The sequence below is a fragment of the Spermophilus citellus genome, assembly GCF_964194105.1.
Source record: "Spermophilus citellus genome assembly, chromosome: 5".
NCBI lineage: Eukaryota > Metazoa > Chordata > Mammalia > Rodentia > Sciuridae > Spermophilus > Spermophilus citellus.
Window position 1 is genome coordinate 172,910,094 of NC_138186.1, and position 21,916 is coordinate 172,932,009.

Below are 21,916 nucleotides of genomic sequence, written 5' to 3' on the forward strand. Positions count from 1 at the left end.
GTCATTTGTATCAGATTTAAGTGAAATGTGGCCATGAGTCTTCTCCGTCTCCTTGCAATCTCCGTTCCGGGTCCTCCTTCACAGAGGTGGCCCTCCTCAGTGGGCCTTTTTGAGGTACCTGCTCCTCTGGAAGTGCTCTCCCCTAACAAAACAGCTCCCTCTGCTACCACGTTTCCCATTTAGAAAACTGACCAGCAAAACTATTGCTTCTCTTGATGTCACCTCCCAAAATTTCCCTGATGTCTCGTAAGGGGAACCTTGATTTCAGCTCCTATCTTTAACTTGATATCTTCTGAAAGTACCTTTTTCCCCTCACTAGTTCTAGGCCCTTGATGTTAAGCACCTGTCTTGACTTGATTCTAGCTCCCACTTCCGAGCACTGAGCCCTGTGCTTGCATATAGCAGATGCTCAGTAAATTCTTTTGACTGGATGGAAGGTGTGTTCTACAGGGGCCCTAGCACACAGCTCCCATAGCTGCTTTCCTACCCGGTTGCCGCAGACAATAGACAACTGATGAGTTTTACAGAGCAGAAATTCCATGACTTGGAGGCTTTGAGGGTTTCCATCTCATCCTTCCCCCTTTCTTCTAATAATAAAGGTACAGTCCCAGAGAATGGGCTAGAGAAGAGAGAAGTGTGCTTGCCTTGTCCCTAACAGAGATCTTGATCTCCTGGACAACCATCCACCTGCCAGCCACAGAACAAAGGTAAAAGGAATGCAGGAGGCATGATGGGAACCAGCTGTTAAAGGAACCAGCTGGGCTGGGCTTGACTCCCATCCCTGTTTCCACAGCTCTGTCAAACAGAGGGACTAGGGAAAAGATGAGGAGCTATTAATATAGCCAAGACAGGAACAAGCAGTTTGTATGTACTAGCCATGACTTCTCTGCCTCAGGTCCTCTCCTGCTGCAAAAGGTATGTTTGTATGCACAATTTGTATGACATTTAATATATGCCAGTATATAGAATATATGTAATCTTGCCAGGGACTAGTATTTTAGGATACAAACTTCTATTAAATTTTATTTACTAAGAAATATATACCATATGGAAGGAAAGTATGACTTGAAAATGCTTTACCCCCAGTAAAAATAAGAGAAACAAAAGGAGTTTAGAGTTCCTGAATCCCTGAAAGTGAAATAGCCAAGAACTTTCCCCAGGTGAAATCTCTTCTTTATCTGCCACCATCTCTGAAAATAAAAAGTACCAAATTATATGGTTTTACTTGCTTTTGAAAATGCTGTGCAACTTGAAAGCCCTTTTTAAAAGGGCTCTTGACATTTGCAGCAATTCTATGAGAAGTGAAAACGTGGCCTGAGGCCTTCTCTTAAAATGAAGCTCTGAGGCACCCTTTCCACATGTGTGTCTGCTCTAAGTACACCAACGGCAGATGGATGACCAAGAGAAAAGATGCAAGCAGGGTGCAGTGACACACCCCTGTGATCCCAGCAACTGAGGAGGCTGAGAATTTCAAGTTCAAGGCAAGCCTCAGCAACTTAGGCCCACCCTGTCCCAAAATTTAAAAAATAAATAAAATAAAAAGGACTTGGGATGTAGCTCAGAGGTAAAGCACCCTGAATTAAATCCCTAGTATTAAGAGAGAGAGAGAGAAGATGTGAAATTTTAGGATGCTTGCAGCAACCCAAACTGATGAGTGTTTGGACAGATGTGCCTAGTGATAAGAAGGGCTGAAAGGGAAGCCCTGCTGGACTCTGGGCCAAAGCTGGCATATCCTATAGGAGCTGGGTTTCTTGGTGGTGGGGGGAGGGCTGGAAATGCTCAAAGGGAGAAGAGAAACTACTGCCCACTGCAACCTGGAGCTGTGACTCTCAAGTCTCAGAAGTCATGGTAAGAGAAGAGAAAATCCTGACACAGCCTTCTGACCAGAAAATGTGCTATGCCAGCCAGAGAGCACATTTGATTCCTTCAACTGTGACAGCAGGACTGCTCCTAGTGACAGACTTGTTAGCCAGAGAGAAGGAAAGCAAAAAGACTGACTCCCGGTAAGCTGGCAAACCGAGAGCTCCAATGCGCATGAGTAGCTCAAACGCTAACAGACCATCCAAATCAGGATGAATTCAATTCCAGATAGAATAAAAGCAATGGAGCATTCTGAAAAGAGCTTTAAAATAAAGATGTTCAAAACCCTTAAACAAATATATGAAAGAATATCCACGGAGAGGGATAAGAAATCATAAGATGACTGGCAACAGTGAAATTTATTTTAAGGAACCAATTGGAAATCCTAGAAATGATAAAATCTACTAATTGACATCTTTTTTAGAATCCAATTTCAGAGGACTGCAGGGAGGGCAGGGAAGCATCATCACTGAGATAATGGCTGGGAATCTTCCAGAGGGGAAAAAAACCCTGAGTCTACAAGTGCACAAAGCTGTCCAACACTAGGCATGATGGATGGAAGTAAATCCACGTCGGAGCAAATTGCAGTTCCACTAGAGGGTCAGTTCAGTCAAAGGGGAAACATTAGAAGTTACCTGAAGTAGAAAAAATCCCTGTGAATGAAGGAAAGCAGCCAACGGGATGAGGAACGTAGGAGTGCATGCGTCTCTGGGCTTGGGCTGGGTAGCTGAGCTGAGAAATCCAAGGGCAGGGTGGCCGCTGGCAACTGGCTCACCTCACTTCACCAAGCTCCAAATGCCTGATTCCAGAAAAACCGTTTCCTGATTTTAGCACCACTGTGGAGGGATGAGAGATGCAGCTCTGTGCGGGCTGCAGAGGACGCGACTAGCAGGGAATGGGGCACTTACATTAGGTGCTGGGTTCAGCTCAGTGACTCCAACAACTGGTTATCAGCAGGACTTTATGGGGAGGATTTTCAATAACTTTTATTATAGAAATCTGCAGTGCCATCATGGGAGAGCAAGCCCTCATACAACCCTTCTCCCTGCCCACTCATCACCTGACTTCACCAGTTAGCACCAGCCTGCTTCACTTATTCTCTCTCCTCTTGCCTTGTCTGGATTATTTTAAAGCAGAACTCAGACTTCACATAACTTTGTCCATAAGTGTGGCAGATGTATCTTCAGAAGGTAAGGACTCTAAAAATGCATTTTTTCCTAGTATCATTATCTTACCCTGAAGATGAGCAATAATTTCTTAAAATCATCAAATATCAAGTCAGTGTTCACATTTCCAAAATTTGTCTTATTTTGTTTTGCAGTACTGGGATGGAACCCAAAGCCTTGCACATGCCAGTCAAGCACTCTCCCACTGAGCTATATCCCAGCCCTCCAAAGACTATAAACCTACCCATATATCCCCTGGACCCAACCCTCACGTGGAGAACCAGTCTCAGGCCTCTAGGTATTTGAAGCCTCCGTAAGTGAGTCTGAGGTTCAGTCAGATTTGAGAATTCCTGGCAGAGCTGGACTTTCCCGTCCTGTTTAACTGTAAGACTGCATCACTTCTCCCACATGACACACCTCTTTCCTCTTAGGTGAGACGCTTTCCTTTCTGTCACTGCACCACAGGGAAATCAGCTGCACTCTGGTGCTGGCAGAAGAGGGCACTGGCTTAAGAGGCAGCTCCCAGGTTTGAGGTCCATCTCTGGCACTATTATAGGACAATAAGCAGGTCCTTGTAGCTCTCTGAAATTCACTTTCCTTAGAAAATGAACAACGATGGCATTGTACCTTGACTGCCCTCCTTTCTCAGCTGCCGCAAGGATCGAGTTAAGGGAAGGCACATGAATACATGGAGTGTTCATTGACAAAGAAACACTCCCTTCCAGCGTGGAGCAAGGGCGCCACGGGGGCGGCCCTGAGTTTTCTTCATGGACTCCAACGTGAGGGAAACAGCACAGAGACATTTACACATGCGCATGGAGGAAAAAATCATTAAATTTTAACTTTTATGCATATTTTATGTTTAATTATTAACAGGCACTATGTTAGAACTTGTACTTGTTCAGAATATTGCAGCAAACCTCTGAAGTCTTGGAGGGCTTTAAGTCATAGAATACCATAACAACACCGTAGTTTTTATTATCATTTTGGAAGGGAGGGTGTGTGTTTTGCAATTGTTTTCATTGCAGTAAGTTGTCTGTAGTGAATTTGGTATATTAGACCTTGTTATCTTTTTAAATGTATACTCCATGGAGGAGGAAACTTGCACCCACCTAGCCCATCCCCCAAACCAGCCCCCAACATGGCCAGCTGCATTCTAGTTGTCTTGATTGCAAAGGTTTCTGCCAAGCTGCTGTCCCCACCCAACCCTACCTCCTCTGGCATCACACACCTGCCAACTCCTCTCTGCATGCCTAGGTCAGCAACTTGTCTCCTTGTTCCTGGTGCTTCTCCCTCCTTCCTATTGTGCATACCCAACTGGTCACAGAAACTCTCTATCATAAGATGCTCTGATTGTGTTCTCTCCTGCTCTCTTTCCCTGTACAAACCCTTCCAACCCAACACTACTCTGTCTCTTGGTGTGCTCACCCCAATAAAAGCCTAGCGTCAAAGCCAGCTCAACGCAGTTAATTTTTTAGCCTAATTTCCTATGATTCCTGATGTGAACTCCAAGCCCTGTAGCTCTCCTCATTTGCAGGGGCACCACTTGCCAACCTCCCCAGCTTTGCTGCTACTCTCCCTGCACCTGAAGCCCCCTTCTCACATCCACCAGGTAAAATCCTGACCACCTCTGCTGGCTCTCAGGGTTGCTTACTGGCTTGGACTTTCCTTTGCTAAACCCAAAGAATTTTGCCTTCCACCCTGTGAAGTAGGTATGGCCGCATGACTTGTGGTCAGTGAGCAGGTGCAGAATCAGCAGGTCACTTCTGTTGGGAGTGGCGTCCAGTCGTGTCTCCCTTGCTGCCATGAGAAAGGATGTGGTGGTGTAGAGGTGCCAGGGTGCCCAGCATCCCGGGCTTAGCCAGACCCCACACACAGCTACCCTGAGTCACTGAGCTGAATTGGGGGGTCTGCATTTTCCAGGGTACAGTAGAAAACATTTGTTGTGGTGAGCCCCTGAAATGTGGGCATTGCTTATTACAAAAGGACCACTTGGCCTGTCTGGACTCCAGGGCCATTGCCCTAAGGCCCAGCTCAGATCCTCTGCCAGCTCAGAGCTCCCTGCTAACTGCTGTCAGAGGGCACCCCTTCTGCCACACTATCCCCTTAGTGACCATGCCCCAGCAGGGTGGAGCCAACGTAGGCTGAGAGGCTCGTGGACCTGCACTGGTCAAGCAGATGCCGGCCGTTCAATGGCCAGGTGTCCTCCTGGAACTCAAATTTATCTGAATAACTGGCATGATTTCTCCTTGTGATAGTCAGACAAACTCTACCCTACAGCAGCTTCTCTGCAGTGCTCCCTGTCCCTAAAGCCTTCAAAACCGGTGTCTTTTATTCTTGGTTAAAAAAAAAAAAACACTTCAAACTTAATTTCAGACAGTAAAGTTTTATTTTTGTGTGATTTGTAGAACAATTACAAGACTATATAAATAAGTATCTCACCTAATATTTCCACCAATGTGTAATCTCCCAGAGTAAGGCACGGATACATGTTCCCTCATAAGATAGTCCACGTGGTAGAACATAGCTGTATAGTTGGATTGAATCACTGAAGATCAATACTCTTGTCTTTCTAAAGTGAATATTTAACCAGAATGTTCACAAGCAAAATCAAATTAAAAGGCAATGAATTATAGGTTGAAATCATAAAATGAAAATTTTAAATTGTTATAATATGTGTACAGTTACTAAATGTATGAAAAGTTTTGGTTCCCAGGTTTTTTGTTTGCTTGTTTAATAAAGATTTTCTTGTGTATCAAGGATGAAATTAGTAAATAGACATTTATTGTAAATTAATTCACATTTTTTTTTTGCTAGAAGGAGCCAATTTGTTGCCTAGGTACTAAATGTCATGTTTAGGTGCATAGCTAAAGTAATTGTGCTTGCTTACATGGGAACTGTGGCTCCTTCAGGAGAGGGGGGAAGCTACAATGTGGTCAGAATACATTAGCAGTGGTATTAGGTACCATATGGGTTTAATAATTTGAGATGGTAATTCCTTTGAGCAATTGAAGATATCATTGCATCTTTTAAAACATGCATCCGGCAGCCTGGTATGACAGAATTCCACACGATGCTGGACTTGCCCTTGGATGGAGACTGCAGAAAGCAGCCCTCAGTTCAATATTAAGATGTCTTTTTTCAGAGAAAAGACCCAACTGTTGACTTTTTGTACAGTTGTGAAATAAAGAATATCACAGCTTAATTTCAGTATCTAAATACACTACATTAAAAAATGGAATTTCAGAAAGAGCTCAAGGGTGCACGCGCAAACACCGGACAGGGGTGGGCTCAGCTCCGAGTGAGGGAATCACTTACTGAAGACCACTCGTTCCAATGTAGCGAAGCCTGTGGAGATGCTTGTTCAAAGACCAAAGCCAAAATGCAAATGTCTACAGTTTGATAATTTGTTTTAATCATTGGGAAACAATCATACGGAGTGACAAAGCCTGTGATTCATTCCATCTTTAAAACATACCTTCTAACTATGTTTTGTTTTGTCCCATTTTCTACACCACAAATCTACATTCCCCCAACACCTCCTATCCCTGAGATCACTTAGACTACAGATTAAAACTGACTTTCTGAGCATTGTAGCAAACTACAACCTCTGGGCCAAACTCAGCCTGCCTCTTGTTTTCATAGGCTTCATGAATGAAAAAAATCAAACTGAGAGGTGAAGTGTGACAAAACATTCATTTTAAAACCTGGATATAAAATAATAGCTAATAAACAAATATGAAGATATAGAAGTCAAAGAGCAGGAAAATATCCCACCATTTGATTTGATTTCACTATCTGCTTGCTTTGTTAAAACCAAAGAGGAACCAGGCACAGTGGTACACACATTAATCCCAGCGCCTTGAGAGGCTGAGGCAGGAGGACTGCAAAGTTTGAGGTCAGTCTGGGCAATTTAGGGAAACCTGTCTCAAAATAAATGAATTAAGGGGCTGGAGATGTAGCTGAGGGGTTTAGTCAGTCCTCAGTACCAAAAACAAGCAAATAAACAAAAACCCACACCAAATACTTCAAAAAGGACATCATACTTCACCGAGAACAATGACAATTGACCCTAAAGAGAGTGTGTGGTCCCAGTGACATCCTCAAAGATTTCTGCTGGCACACCAGGGTCCAGTATTTGCAGGTATTCATGACTCACTCAGAAAGTTCCATCAACTGTGAAATACATGAATTTCCCCTGAAGTCACTTGGAGATTTCATGCACAGGCCACTGGGGTGGAGGACTAATCCCTAACAAGGATTGCCTGAAGAAACAAGAATAAAAAAAATACCAGATGTCAGTTCTTAATTTGCAATCGTATTTTCTTAGACGGAAATAGACAATAATTATGAGTTCATTTCTACCTATTTTGGGGAAAGCACAATCGTTAATTACTGAGTATGCTCAGCTGATCCAGGCAGAGGCTTGGAGGGTAACAGGAAGGTCACCACACACAGCGACTTGAAAACAAACGACCGGGACAGGCTCACCTGTTCATTCTGCCTTCAGGTAAGAAATGCGGAAAGGGCTTTGGGAGCTTCCTGGATGATGTCACATGGTGGCTCTCCTGGCTAAACTGGCCATAGGCAGTCACCGGAGGAGTTCCCCTTACATGCCCCCTGTTTCCCGACTCCTGTGGGCTGGACTGCTTCCTTCCCAGGCCAGGCTCACTGTGGCCGTGGGTAGTGATCTCCTGTGACTCCAGCCACACTCCCTTTCTGCATCACTCGTTTCGCTCTTAGTAACTGAGTCATTAAAGTAATTAATGCACATTCTTGACTTTTATAGTGAGCACATAGAAAGAGCACACCCCATAATTGAGCTGCTCGTTTACACCTGTGCGGACCCACCCAGACTGTCAAAACAGCAGCAGCCTACCATGCCCGTGCCAGGAGCCCTGTCCGTCCAGCCCCTCCACTCCCTGGCAAAGCCAAGCACAATCCTGACTTTTGACACCACAGAGTCACTTGTCTGGCGTGTGAAGTTTATGAAACTAGAATCACACGATTTTTATTTGTGTGCCTGTTTGGCTTCTGCTCATGCAGTGTGCCCCTGAGTGTCTGTGCAGTGCCCTGGGCCCACTCTGCCCTCGTGCCTGCTCTTGTGAGCACTGGGGCTGTTTCCAGCCTTCTGGTCCGGAAGAGTGCTCTTGTGTGTTCTCTGTGCTGCATGAGCACACACTCAGGTGTGGGACTGTACTTATGCACACACTTAGCAACCAATGCCAGGTCCCCAAGCACTTGAACCCATTGACATTTCCTTCAGTGCTACTCCAGGGCCTCCGTCGGCCACTGTCCTCAGATGTTCTGGTGGGCATGTCACAGGGTTTTAGATGTATAGTTTTGGGGTCAAATTTATATTTTCCCATGTAGCTGTGTGATTTTTCCAAGAAGAATCTGTTGGAGAAGAAAATCCCCCACAGCACAGCCACCATCACACAGCTGAGTGTCCCATGTGCGTCTGCCCAAACTAACTTTTCTTTTCCTCACTGCTTTAACTCCTCAAGCTTTATAATGAACTCTGCTGTCTGGTAGACTAAGTCCTTTTGACCTGCCTTGATTCTTTGGGCCTTCATTCTTCTATGTGAATCTTAGAATTAGCTTGTCAGCACAGAAAATCCTGCTGCATGTTTTGTTTGGCTGCATGGCATCTGTAGATCAATTTGTAGAGAACCGATATATTTAGAAAACCACTTCTAATCCATGAACATAGTATATTCCTCCAATTTAACTACATCTTCCTAAACTTTTTCTCAGTGGAGTGGCCCAGTTCTGTCCGTGTAGTCCTTGTTTAGTGAGCTTTCGCACTGCTGTGATCAAAATATCTGACTACAACACTTTGAGGGGGGAAAGTTTATTTGAGGCTCAGAGTTTTAGAGCTGATTCCATAGAAGGCTGAGTCTGTTGCTCTGGACCCAAGTGAGGCAGCTCATCATGGGGAAGGGCCCAGGGAGGAAAGCTGCTGGCTCATGACCACCAGGGAGCAGAGAGAATAGGTGGACATAAAAGGGGACACAGGTAAGATGCACCCTTCCAGTGCAACACCAGTGACCTACCTCCTCAAACCACACCCCACCTGCCTGCAGTTACCACCCAGTCCATTCAAACTAGCAGGGACTGTGGGTTACAGCTCTTGTAATCCAATCCTTTCCCCTCTGAATATCCCTGCATTAACAGGAGCTTTGGGGGAATACCTCACATCCAAACCATAACAGTAATGGTGTAGAGTTCTGTCCAAATAGTCCTTGTGCGTCTTTTAAAAAATGATTTAATCCTAAATCTTTGATATTTTATGTTATTGTAAATATCTGTTTTAATATTTTATTTTCTAAGTGTTACTAATGCATAGACATATGATGGATTTTTTAAGACATCCACCTTATGTCTGACAACTTTACTAAGCTCACTTCTTAATTCTGATAATTTTTATCTACATATACAGTCCATTTTCTGCAAATCATGGTAGCCCTATTACCTCTTTGCCAAGCTTTATAATGTATTGGTCTGATTAGGATGGCCAGTTTAGTGTAGAGTGAGTGTGGTAGTATATAAAATATTCTTGTTTACTTCCTAATCTCAGATGGAAAATCTTCAATAAGTCACTATTTAATGTTTTAAATATTTTTCATACCTTTTTAGAAAATACTTTTTGTCATGATCATGGAATACTCTCTATTCCTAGCTTGCTGTGTTTAATTCAATCACAAGTGCATTTAAATTATTTTAAATCTTTCTCTATCAATTGCATGATTATATCACTTTCCTCTTTTTATAATGTTAATGTGCTAGGACCTAGAACGAGCCCCAAACTTTACCTTGTAACATCATTGTTATACAGTGTGACTATTGGTTTGCTGATATCCGTGACATTTTCATTATATTCGAAGATGAGACTACTGTTTTTCTTGTTAGGTTTGATGTCACAGTTATGCTGGTCTCAATGCTTGTGAGGGTTGCCTTTTCTCTCCTTGTAGAATGTGCTTGGGTCTGGGGTTTTGTGTGGCTGGGGTGGCCAGGTCAGAGAGGGAGAGTGCTGCATACAGACACAATTCCTTCAACAGTTCTGGAGCTATTCACATCTATTCCTTCCTGTGTCCAAACTGGCAAGTTTCCTCTTTCTAAGACGGTGTCCAAATCTTCAAATCTATTGGCCTGAAGCCATTCCTAGTGCCATCTTGAAATCCTTCTAATGTTTCAGGAATATGTAGTGATGCCTCTCTCTTTTTATTCCTGATACTGGCTGTTCACGTCTTGAGATTTATTGATTTCATCTGTCTTTTCAAAGAGCCAAGTCTTAGCTTTATGGGTTTTATCAGTCTTCGACAGACATCATGAGCTATGGAAAGTGAATAATGGAACAAGAATCCAAAGACACTCAAAATTAGAGTGGAAGATATGCCTTATTGATATTATTTCAGTAAGTTCATCAAGTTTTTTTAGATAATGGCTTTGTTGAGACATAATCCATATGCCGTAAAATCTACCTTTAAAGGTTTGCAATTAGCAGTTTTTTAGTATGTTCACTGAATTTTGCAGCCACCACCATTATCCAATTTCAGAACATTTTCTTCATTCCAGAAAGAATCCTTGCACCCATTAGTACTCATTTTCCATCCCCCTCCCTCCAGGCCTAGGCAACCACAGCTGACTTTCTGTTCTTACTTTTATGCCTGTTCTGGAAGTCTTATAAAAGGAATCATAAAATAGATGGTCTTTTGTGACTTGCTTCTTTCACTGAGCCTAATCTTTTCAAGGCTCATCCATGTTGTAGAACAGCCCAGTTTTATAATAAAAATAAAATGAGCACAAAAACGCTGTTCTGTGCTCAAAACGTGACTGTGCTATTCTCTAGGACAGCATAGTATGAGACTGAGTTATCCCCACTCAACATGCTTATAGGGTGCTAATGTTTATAGTGACTTTTTTAGATGCAAACTTTCTCATCTTAGTTCCTACTCTGAACATTGCTAGTTTTAGAATGAATATTTCTAAAATGCATGTTTAGCCAAAGGAAAATTGTTTCTAAATTTTTAAGCATAATTTTTCAAATAAGATAAATTATTTTAGATGATGCAATTATTAAGGTGAACAATTTGGGTTAGAATGGAGTACAACATATCCTGCTTTTCTATATGGATTAATAATGTAAATCTTCCCAGCTAATCTAAGAAGCTTAATTTGGAAATATTTACGGCTGAGGTTTTGAAAGGTATCAAGATTCAACTTCAGCCTGGGAGAAAGTATGTTCAATCCCTAAATCCAGGGGAGACATTGCTCTGATTCTCAATGTCTTCCTGGGGCACGCGCAGGTCAAAACTGAGCACATGGCACCCTAGGCACTCACAGACCTTTGTGTTGAGCATGCCTCCAGGACTGCAGACCAGACGCACTGGGTGAGTGACCAAGATCTCATGGGCATAGCCAACACCTGCCACTCGGTCAGAGGGGTCTCCCTCCTGGCCGTGGCTTCTCAAGGTGGGTAGATTTAGGCAGCAGTACTGTTTCTTTCTACTCCTTCGTCCTTTTAAGACATTTAATTTTAGCAATTTTCTCCTTTAAAAAAAAAACGCTCATATGGTGTATTTTAATATTAAATAGGTAATCAACATGACAATAAAACCATATATTTAAATTGTGGAAATTGTTTTTACACATCTAGAAATAAGCTATGATCTTTAGATTTAGATGTAATTTTTTTTTTGAAGAAAAGTGTTTCCTGGTCAGAAATTTCTGAAGAAATTCATATAAACCAATGTCTTAAAATGTTTGCTCAGAAACCCAAATTCACTTTCAGATTGGATTACCAAGTTATCAAGGTTATACAATATTATTTGTTTTACAAGAAAATAAAAATCTCACGGTGTGCCCAAACTCAGTGCCCCACACCATGCATGGGAGGCCTGCTTGGCCTTGCTGTGCCCAGAGCCGATTCCCCTGCGGGATTGCTTTCTGGTCTCTTCTTGTGCATTGGAGCCGGGAAGGCTCAGGGTGCAGACTGTGAGGCCAGGGTAGGGGGTGGTGACAGTGACAGGTCTGTCACTGGAAGTGCCTAAGTGCCGGCGTGCTCCCAGGTCAGTTCAGGCAGTCCAGGGAGAGGCCTTGGTCTACTGATTAACCAAGTGTGGTGCTGCACAGTGCACGTCCAGAAGGATGAGTCCTGGGTCAGACCCACACAGTCAGATTCTAATTCTTTAACTTGAGAAACTTTCAAAGGTCAATGGCCTGCTGACTGTCGATACACGTGGGACAATACTAGTGTCCACTGTCAGGACAGAGCTCTCCATGGGTCTCCTGCTTATGGCACTTCCCGTGAGCAGGGGCACGAGCAGATTTTATAGCAGGCTCTTTCCAGGGCTGCGATAGAAGAAGCGACCTTGACGGGGAGAAACCCCCCTCTGGGGCAAAGGTCAGGTTGGTTTGTAGCCTCCTATGCAAGACTGGCACAGCCATGACACAGACCCCCTGCATGTGCAGCAGCCCCTGGACACTGGGCCAAGCCCATGAAACCTGGCAAGAGGGGTGGCCAAGCCGAGCCCGAGGCTCATGCCGCCCCCTGTGCAGGGATGAGGGAGTCCCTGTGCGCCCGCAGGGCCCGAGGCTTCCGCAGCAGCACTGCAGCCCCAGCTGGCCTTGAGCCTGCAGTGGGCAAAGACTTCAGAGGGACTGAGGATGGCACCTTGCCAAGTGGAAGTCCCTCAAAAGTACCCTCCCCTCTGACACTAGAATTGAAACAAAGCCATGTTTCAGGGCTGGGTGTGGCTCAGTGGTGGAGCACTTGCCTAGCACGCAGGAGGCCAACATCCCCCAAAAGTCAGTATCTGTCAACACGGGGGTCAGCTGCAGAGAAGGGGTGGAGGCCACTGGTGGACTCAGAGCATCCATCAGGGTGAGGGCCAAGAGTCCTCCTTTGAGGACTGGCCTCTTCGGAGGGTGTGACAGCTGGTGCATGGGCTGGGGACAGGGACCCAACCAGCCAGCCCAGGTCTTTCTTTCGCATGCTGCCCAACTTCCCAGGCTGGCAGTGGCTTTGTTCCCCTCTGGCTGGCTGGTCAGGGGATCCTGGGAAGCCACCCAGGCTGCAGGGCCCTTTCCCTCCCCTGCCCCTTCATGCCTGAGGCAGTCACAGCCCCCCGTCATTGCTAGTGCCCAGGAGTTCCCTTTAAAATACGATGCAGTGGTTCTATGGAGACCCACTTCACAAACCACACAAAGTGGCTACTTGAAGGTCCTTCACGGCTCCTGCCACATTCAGGGTGGTGCAGCCATCACCACGAAGGACTCCAGAACACTTTCATCACCCTAAGGAGAAACCCTGCCTGTTAGCAGCCTCTCCCCACTTTCCCACTCCCTCTGGACACAGGGAAGCCCAAGCTACTGTCTGTCCCTGTGATTTGTCTGTCCCGGAATTTTTGTATGGATGGGGTCAGATGATATCCCTCCTCCTCCTGAATACTTTGGCCGCACACACCTGTGTACATCATCCCTCCTGGGAAACCCTGTTAGAGGTCACCCTGCTCTGCCAGGACCTGACTGTGGCAGTGGCACTTGTGGAGGAAAAGGGAATAAGTTGGGGATAAGAACCAGGCTGGGCCGTGTGGCTGGGACCACAGTGGTGGCTGGTGCCATAAGCAAGGTAGGAAAAGCAGCCGTGTGGCATTGTGCAACCTGAGCAGACCATATGTGCCTTTGAGGGGTAGTAGGTTTAACTCACCTGTAAGGGGCAGGGAGAATGTCTGCCAGGTGGGGAGACAGAGAAGACTGCAGGCAGGGGCACCGCTGTGCACTATGAAGTCAGTCCCCAAGCCAAGCGCAGCACAGAGATGCTCTGGATGTGCCCCAGCTCTTTCTCTGTGCCTCTTGGACATGGTGAGGACAGAGCATCCCCAGAGCTTTAGGAAGGCTCCAAATCCCCGTCCACCTCCCTACCTTCCTCCAGCCTCTTTGCTGGCATGTCCAGAACACCGTACATGATAATAACTTATCTGTACAATCTACCCACCTAATCCAGGAGCACCTGGACACATGGGCACCCCAAATCCTACTAGGAACACCAGCTAGGAGAGCTCGTAAGCCTCAACAGCTGCAACCCCCTCGGCTAAGACCCATAAAAGGAGAAGTGCCCTGAGACTGAGCACAGTGGCACCTTGACCCTGTCACGCGGTCACTTGTCACAGCCTAGCTCAGGAAAATTGTCACAGTGATGAGCCTGTCCTTAGGCTTTGGCAGAGCCTGGCTCCCTCTGACCATCAGGTCCCCACATGGCCCACTCCAAGCTGGCACTTCAAACTGACACTCTTGAAATGGACACTGCTGTCCGTCCAGCCTCCACCTGGGCAGCTCTGCAGAGCTGGTTCATGAAAGCCCTCATCTGGCCCCTCTAGTGACCCTGAGACCCTGTGACTCTGCATTCCCACCTCTGCCTATGCTCCTGGCACAGCGTCCTGTAACTCTGTGGCTGTCTTAATGCGTTCTTAGTCTTTCTGTGACCTATACATATCATGCTGTGAAGTATGACGTGTGACTTGAGGGTTATAAATATTAGAAGTTAAGATTGGGATAAGAGAACGTGTGTTTTCCGGGCTTATGACTATCACGTGATCCACGAGTATTCAGTCAACGGCCCTTGCTGAAAGGTGTAGCCTGTGAATTGATTGTCATTGAATACATTGTGACAGTGTGGAAAGAGAAACCTGTTTGGTCTATGTTGATGACCTAGTTCACAGCACAAACTTTAAGCACACAGCACGTAGCAGGTGGAAGAAGAGCTACACCAAATAGGGTGCTGGTCATGAGGTACAGAGGATGTGCAGGAGGAGCCTCCTGAGAGTTGAGAGGAAACAGATTTTGTGTCTGGGGGCTCCTGGTAGCCCAAGGGAAGAAAGGTCAAAGGGTCAGAGCCAGAATGGGTCCTGAGGTTCGTCCACTGGAAGCTTCTGGTAACTTCAGCAGGGGCAGGTTCTCGGGGTTGGTTTGGGTCTCTCCAAGGAGTAGTTGGGTAGATTTTACTGCTCTCCTAGTGGGGCCGGGAGCCGAATTTCAGCCATTTACAGTCTGAAAGGGAAGTGGGGCAGCGGGACTGGAGCTGTGGCCTGCCCTGGCGGAGCTGGGGTGAAGGGAGGGCGGGAGAAGGAAGCCGATGGAGAGCAGAGTCAGGCTTTGAAGGGCCCGTGAAGGCCCTGGCCCTGGGGACCGGGGCGGAGGGGAGGGCCGGGTGAGAACTGGACTTCCAGTTCTGGCCTTTATGAAGTGACTTAGGGTCAAGGGCGAGAGGCCCCAGTCTTAAGGGTTTTGCTTTGTCACTCTCCCTGACCACTGGTAGGCAGGGGCAGAAGAGAGGCGACGTGGAGCCCCGACAGGCCTCAGGAGTCCTTGACAGGATGGTGCAGTGGGCAGAGTCCTCCGCTGGCCAGCCGCAGAGTCTTCCTTTCCTCTGATTCTACGCTGCCCTTTCTGGTGGCCTTTCCTGATCTGCATGTGAGTTTTTCAAGGATAGTGCCCATACCCGCCTCCTCATGTCTCATGGTCTCTGGTGTGACACGAAGCATGCAGTGGTATCTAATTCATGCTCAGAGTCCTGAGCCCTGGATCTGGAGGGGCAGGGCCTTCTGCAGCTGCTCTGCGCCATCTCCATGCCTGCTGGCTTCTTCTTCCTTGTTCCCCTGCTGAGTGGACAGCAAGGGACTCCCAAGTGAGTGGAGGGAGGCACATAGCCCGTGACAGGCAGGTGACACCTTGGTGGCAGCGTGGCCGCTTGACCGTCCCAGGGCCTGTCAATCCTCAGGACTGCCCCCACATGTGCTGCTGAGGGTGCTGTGGCCTCTGCGCCCACCTGTGTGCCGGCTTCACTAGGCTGCAAGGAGGCCGAGCTGGGAGCTAGAGGTGCTGACCATGCAGAGGCCAGTACCTGTGTCTGAGGAAGGGGACTGTCCCCTTGTCTAGAGAGGCCTCCTGGGCAGCGGGGACATCCCAGTGCCTTGTGGGGCATGTCAAGAGAAAAAAGGCCTCATGGGGGGTGAGACGCTGGGGAAGGAGCAGAGCTTGATGAAGCCCATTCCCAAAGCAGCTGGTGATCAACAGTCTCTTCCTGCAGATCCCTCATGGCCTGGTGGGAGAGGGAAGGGGGAGGTCAGTAACTGTACCCCAGCACGTCAACGCACTTCTGGGAAGGTGACTTGGCAACCATAAATGCTGGTTTTGTGTTCTGTTTCTGTTTCACTTTGATATAAATATGGAATTTTTAAAAATCATGGAAATTTCACTTGATCTCAGAAATCTTTTCCTCTTTATTAATTAAAATGGTTGTTTCATTGATTTGTTAATCCCATATTTCTCTGGGACTTTCTGTTGAGGGAGAAAGGTACCTGTGTAATGGAGCACTCTGCGTCTTACAAGCCTCTTTGCGTTTCTGTGCCAGTATATCACACGTACCCTTCACATTTCCTGCGACACAACCCTGCTGTCCCTGTTTCCATTTTATACCAGTGGATGGACTCAGGGGCGGAGCACTCGAGCAGCCAGCCAGGCCCAGGAACATCCAGCAGGCGCAGTGGAGCTGGGCTGGGCCTGCAGAAGGGCAGGAGGGCCCCCTGCGGGGGGCCAACAACATGGCTCTCGCCTCACAGCTAGAGAGACCCAGTTGACTGCTCTGTGAGTCTGCGAGTTCTCTCTGGTTTGCCATCTAGGAACATTCTAGAATCTCGTCACCAAATACATGGCACAGAGTGACACAGAGCAGACACCCTCAGAGCCATCACAGCCCCTGCCAGCCTCCTATTGCGTGGCCGAGTGAGCACTAACAAGCCACACAATTGCATTTGCAAACACCAGCCATTTATCACCTTTGGGAGAGTGGGGTGTTTTTCATTTAACATGATGGTAAATAAACAATTTGACAGATATTTTGACATGGTAGAGACTGGCGTTATTCAATAGAAATGTAAGTCACATGGTGATTTAAACTTTTCTTTAGCAACTTTAAAAAGGTAAAAAGAGAATGTGAATTTAATGTTAACAATGTATCATATGCAATCTCATATACCCAAAGCATTATAGTTCCAGCATATATTTAATAGAAAAGTCATGAGTGAATTATTACACACTCTTCTTTCTCAGTGAAGCCTTGGGAGGGGGTGCCCGCTCTGCTCTTCTGGCCCTCCTCCATCTAGACAGCCGCACTGATATCTTCACCGGATCCTTCCTGCCGTTGGCAGCCACCCTTTCGTCCCTGTAATTTTCTCAGAGGAAGGAAACTGCCATCCACCCAGTGTGACTCGGTGCTCTCTGCAGAGGCCTCACTCACATACTCAGCAACTCTCTCACGGATGCTTATCACCACCATGTTGCGGTCACTTGGAAAACAAAGAGCTGCCTCTGGTTTTCAATCAGGGGTGATGTTCTTCAGTAATTTCTGGAAATTTCCAGAATGGCTTACTTGCTCCTGCAGCTTTAATTGCATAACGAGAGTCACGCTCTTTCTCGGGCAGCACCACTGTCACATTCTGGCTTTGCTTTCCCTTAATAACAAGGAAACCTGCACTGACTTACACATGCTTAGTAAGCGTTCTCTTTCTGGATTCCTGACCTTGCAGAAGCACTTGCCCACAGTTGTGGACCTGCACTGTGATTCGTCCAGACCCTGGGAATGGTCATTGGGGCTCCCTAAAGCCTCACACCTGGCTGAACGTAACTCCCTGGCTGGCCAGCATCTTGGGCCTGCTGGTTTCCTTGGTAACAGCATCCTAGGCCTTGGGAGAGGGCAGCGGGAAAGTTATTTAAGGAACTGTGAATCAGAAGCATGGTCTCATGCTGAGGAGGGTCTCTGGGATGTGGACCATGGACCATACGTGAACAGGAGGACCCGGAGCAGAACAGCACAAAGCCGGAGGCCTGGACCTGGTGCCTGGACCCAGGACTCACTCCAGCATCCCTATCTTTCCACCTTTGGGCAGCTTTTTGTGTGGCACCGGGAGGATGCTCCTAGAGGGCAGGGTTGGGTGGAACCGCAGTGCAGGAAGCTGGCCAGGGAGTGTCTGATGCCTCTTTCCCTCCTCCCCTCTTTCCAAGATGGTAGTTACTATTCAACTCTTGGTTTTCTTAACTAACAAGGTTGGTTTTCTTTAGTCCCGTAAGGAGTGTTTTCCTGAACTGAAGCTAATGGTAGAACCCTCCAGAAGAGGAAGCTGCGCTTCCCGCCAGCAGCCCCGGTTTTCTCAGCGGTGCCCGGGGTGGGGCATACAGGGGTGGAGGAGACCCACCTTCCCTTCCCAGCTGGAAGGCAGTGGCTTTGTGGGTGACCTCCTACCTCGTGCATCAAAATACTGCCCTAGAACTCTTCCTGCTGATGAAAACAAAGCAAAGCCTGCAGTTGGCCAGGAGGAGTCAGCTCCCAGACCCAGGCGGAAGCCGGACTGCGAGGCCTGACCTCAGCAGGTGCTGGCGGGACTCAGTTGAAGGGAGTCTCCTGCCTGCTGCCTGGGCTCAGGGCGGTGTAGGAAGCCGAGGTCTGAGGCTGCTCTGTCCGTCTTTGTCTCCTTTCCTCCTCCCACTTCCTTCTTCTCTTCCCTCAAAAACTCCAATACAAACACATTCGCATGCTTACCCCACCACAAAGCTTCCCCGCAGGCGGGGCTCGGCCCACGCCAGTGAAGGGCTCTGTTCCTCAAAGCCACAGTCTCTCTCTCTTTCCTATTATCTATCTATCTATCTATCTATCTATCTATCTATCTATCTATCTATCTATCTATCATCATCATCATCTCTAGCTCCCTATCATATGTCTATTAGCTACGATCTATATCTACCATGGACGACTTATATCTACTTTCTATCATCTACTACCTGTATCTACCATCTATATGTGTATTATTCATTATCTATCTATCTGTCTACCTATGCCATCTATCCATCATCTCTCTGCCATCTATCCATCATCTGTCTTCTATCAGTCATCTATAACAGGTGATTGTCCAACTGTTCAGCTCTGATTCTGCAGGTCTGGGCAGTGCCCATCAACCAATCTACGAATAACACTGTTGGCCAGGTGCTGTAGGCAATGCCAAGTGGCAGGAGGAAGCCACCTGCAGGGCCTGAATGTCTCCACCTCCCTAGGCAGGGCTGTTGCATAACCCGGGCAGGTCCCTCCCAGTGAGGTGGGCGGGGGGCTGGTCCCACACACCTGAGTGCTTTCCAGGTCGCCCTGTGGGGCCTCTGCACCTGCAGGACAGGTTTTCTAGGGAGCCAAATGCACCAACCCCCGCAGAGGCCATGGCCACAGAGGGCTCAGCTGAGCAGTCCTCCCTTGTGCACCAAATGTGCTCTGGATGCTGAACAGAAGGTGCAGGTGGAGGGTTTCCTTCACAGGGTTCCTGTGGGACACTGGCTGTGTTAACAGGACTAATGAGAAGCTATCACAGGCCAACTGCATGCCTATGAGGGGAGCCCAAAGGCAGAAGAAGAAAGTCTGTGACTCCTGCCCCCTGGAACTTCCACCCCAGGGAGGGAAACGGGAATTAAAATGAAATTAAATACAAAGTTCCACCTTGTAAAATACACACTGTAATATTAGTGTGTGCAATGGAGGAAATGCAAAGGGTGAGGTGACTGAGGACAGCTGTATCCACCAAAATCAAGAGTGTATTTCACTGAATGCATATGCTCAGGAGCTGGCAGAAAGTAGACGGTTTTCCAGTGAGGCCCGTGGGTCAACCTGCAGGAGGGGACAAGACTTCACAGGGCTTCAGAACTGCTTTCTGCAGTGCAGATGGGAGACACCTACCAGGGTCGGGGCGAGGAGACTGGCCTGCAGTGGGACCCTGGACTCTGGACGGAAGCCTGGCAGCTCTGCTGCCTGCTACACCGGACGCAGGGGACACCGTGGACATGTTCTCAGTACAGTGACTGCCCTGAGGGAACACAGCACAGACACAGTGCAGTTATACCCTGTCTGTCTTAACACTGAGGCCTGCTTTGTGGCCTGTTCTACAACTGTGGTCCAGTGGTTCTGGCGGTCAGTGGCGAGCCTGTGTGTCTAGGTATTGACTCTTGGCATTCATGGCTACAGCGTCTGCAAACCTGGACTGAGGATGCAGAGAAATTGCAAGTCGCCTGACATTTCCAGAAAGAAACAGGAAGTGCATAGCCAAGCTAGATCAGCCCTAGACCACTGCAGAAATATAGCGTGTGCCCCACACTTAAGCAAGACAGTCCTCAAAACCATGCTGAGTTTTTTTTTCTTTTTTTTAAGAGAGAGAATTTTTTAATATTTATTTTTTAGTTTTCGGCAGACACAACATCTTTATTTGTATGTGGTGCTGAGGATCGAACCCAGAGCCGCGCATGCCAGGTGAGCGTGCTATCACTTGAGCCACATCTCCAGCCCCCATGCTGAGGTTTTAAGTTACATGTCGGAGTCCACTTGGTTGCTATAACACAGTGCCACAGACCACATGGCTTAAAAAGAAAAGACATTTATTTCCTGCGGTACTATAGGCTAAGGTTGAGGTGCTGGCATCTGGTGAGGGCTTCACACTGTGTCAAAAGGTGGAGGAGGACATCAGAGGCCAAGAGAGGGAGTGAGCCTGCAGGTCTCCTTTTCCTCTTATAATGCCACTGACACCATCTCGGGGCCATGCTCAGGACTCATTAATGCCATCACCCCCAAAGGCCCTCCCTCCAAACATGAGCAATGTGTGAGCTTGGGGTTGTTTCCCTCACTTGAATTTGGGGGTACATAATTAAACTATAGCAGCAAGCAAGGGACGCTTTGAAAAAGACGTATTGATTGTCTTCCGGGAGCACAAGGCTGTGAAATAGTCCTGCTGGTCAGGGAAACGCCACATTACCCTCACATGGAACACAGGTCCACGCAGGCCCTCACAGCTGTCAACGTGACTTTGACCCCTGGTGGACACAGCGCCCTCTCACACTCGCAGCCCACCCTCCCAGGCACCTGGGGTGAGCATGGCCACATCACGCCTTGGAGATTCCTGCTCCGTTTCCCAAGGCCTTGGCGGAAGGCTCTGCGCCTGGTTGCTAAGATACCTTCTTGAGCTTCAAGCACTGTGCTGACAGGTTTCCAAAGGGACAAAGGAACACAGTCCTCCCTGGTCCCCCACTACCCCCACATGCCTGGAAGGTGTGAGGAAGAGGAGGGAGGAAGAGGCCAGGTCGGGCTCCCACACCTGCACTCCTCCCATGGCCTGGCCCTGAGCCCTGGGACCTGTGCCTGGTTCCTGGACCAGAGGTGGACAAGGACGTGGCTCATTGCCCTTAGGGACTCACAGTGGGCACTGCCCCTGCCCAGCCTAGCCCACAGTGTTCAGGGCAGGGGCTTTTCTGATATGGCCAGGCAGGGACTGAGGATGAACCTTGATTCCTTCTTGCAACGTTTGTTTTCAAAGGATCCAAAGAACATAGGTCACACTGCTATCTTTGCTGGCCTTGAGCACCAGCCACACCTGGAAGAGATGGGTGGCGCAGTGTTTGTAGCAAATATTCAGTGTCCAGGGGTAGCCAGTCTGCTCCTAGCAGCGTGTGATGGGAGTGGCCAACAGCAACCCAGCACCACCTGCTGCCTCCCTGACAGGACGGAGCAGCACTTGTCTCAGCCGGTTTGTTGTCTTGGCAACATAGAAGGTGCCACCGGCATGCTCTGCCTGCCACCTTCGCGTGGAATGCCCACCTCGCTGCACGGGCTCACACGCAGAGGCCAGGCTGCCTGGGCCCAGGCTGGGGCAAGAATTTTCTGAGTGTTCAACCCACGCCCTTCTTTCTCATTAATGGGTTCAATTTTTACTTTTTATGGAAATATACACACAGAAAGGTGTCCTAAACTGTCGGCTTGTGAACTCTTACCAACCACACTCCTCACAGAGGGGAGCCCACAATGAAAG